This window comes from Microplitis demolitor, chromosome 9 (genome assembly GCF_026212275.2).
Source record: "Microplitis demolitor isolate Queensland-Clemson2020A chromosome 9, iyMicDemo2.1a, whole genome shotgun sequence".
Taxonomy (NCBI): Eukaryota; Metazoa; Arthropoda; class Insecta; order Hymenoptera; family Braconidae; genus Microplitis; species Microplitis demolitor.
In genome coordinates this window covers 2,411,925-2,414,038 of record NC_068553.1, presented here as the reverse complement: position 1 = coordinate 2,414,038, position 2,114 = coordinate 2,411,925, and positions in this window count along the sequence as shown.

Genomic DNA, 2,114 nt, shown 5'->3' with positions numbered 1-2,114 from the left:
TTGCCGTCTCTATAACATCATCGTAATGTATAGATGTATATAAATATATATGTATATTTTTTGAGTACTGAAAGGTCGTAGTCTATAGTATAGTTTGTGTTATATATATATACATACATATATATATATATATATATATATATATATTTTTTTTTTATTTTGAGAAAGACGAGTGATAAGTTATCGATGGGAGGTATAGAGGAAGTGGGAAAGTAGAAAATATGGAAGATTTGAAACTGTGATATTGGGCGGGAAAATTTGAAATGGAGAATTGGCAGACAGGAGACCTCAGGGATGGTTTTTGTCGAAAAATAATAGACGGAAAGAAATTTATGAAAACAATTACAATATACTCTAATAACACAGTTTGCTTAGCAAAAGTTTCACGGAAAAAAATAATATATGGGAAAAACGATTCTGTCAAAATTACAGGAAAAACTGTCAAATTTACAGATTTACTGCTGTCAACCCAAAAATGTCAATTTTATAAAGTTGAAAATTTTATTTTCACATTTTGGAAACTGTCAATCTGAAACTGTCAATTTGACATTTTTTTCGATGCAATAATTACATTTAAAAAATCGGTCTGTCGGTTGACCCTGTGGGCCAGCCCCAAAACTTTCCGCTCATTTCAAGCTCCTTGAACTCGAAAAATTGTTGTGTATTAATTTTCGAGCTCGAAAATACTTTTGTATGCCTTTGTTTTCGAAAAATAACTTTTTTTACCGTTTTTTCTACAACGACATTTCTCGAACGAATAAACCGATTGAGACGTTTTACGTCGCGTTTTATTGAGTTCTACAACTGATCAGATTTTGAAATTGATTTATAGAGTCATTTTTGAGAAATTTCCAAAATACTAAAAATTTTTTTTTTAATTTTTTCGTTAACGGTTACTATAATTTTCTCTCTGTATAACGGGGATAATTTATGTGGGAGTTGTTGAGTAAATAGATAAAATACAACACGCAAAATTTTACCTATTGAAACTCTCCCTTTCGTCACACTATGTAGCATTTTCTGCGACCCCCCTATAAATATTGCGTCTTAGATGATGACTCCCCCTCTCCCGCACATGATGTATGGCAATTGATAATGCACACGAAAGTATAGAACATTCGAACCCCTGCGTGTAATCGCCCGCTCAGGCCAAAAGCAAGGTTGGGAAACACACAAAGTGGAACATTCTTGGCCGGTATTCATAGTCAGGACTTACAGCTTAAGATCACTTTACCCATGTTATTTAGCATGGGGAAAACATATGATCTTAAGCTGTGAGTCTTGACTATGAATACCGGCCTTACTTTCCTCTGTGGTGTGTATACTATTTTCCATTAGATCTGCGACAGATCAAAATTTAATTTTTCCAAATTTCATATTATAATAAAAGAATGTAAATTTCCAATTTGGGTATGGCCGGATGACACTTTATACAAATATATATATTAGGGTGGCCCAAAAAAATCGACTATTTTTTTTTTCGAGTCTCTTATGAAACTTTGTTGGCTTTCGATGTTTAAAGAAGTCTCTCCAAAAATTAGCTTGATAAAAAATTTTCAAGAGGTCGCTCACGAATTTTGAAAATATAAAAAATGATTAAAATTCGGATTTTTTACTTCTAAATTTTTTCTTTCTCGTGGCAGCAATAGTTTATATGTATAAAATCATATCTATGCTGAAAATTTAAGCCCAAAATTTAAATATTTAAACGGTGCTCAAAAATTTTGAATATTAACTGATAATATGTGACTAATATTTTGAATTAGTTTTTTTATTTTTGTATAGCTCAATTATTGTCATTTCACTAAAATATAACTTTTGCATAACCAAAAATATATAGGACAGTCTTAAACAATAAAATTTGGTAAGTTTTGAATAAGCGAAAAAACCGAAAAATTGAAATAAAAAATAAAGAAGTATGTAAATAACTTATTATTTATATTTCTCTGTTATATTTTCATTGATTGTGATGCAAATTGATGGTGAAAAAATCGAGAAGATTTATTTATTAATATTCAAGGGTCACTCGAAAACGTCTAAAAGACAGCACTCGGAAACATTCAAAATTCTTGAACGAAGTTTAAATATTTAAATGTTGGGCTTAAATTTTCAGC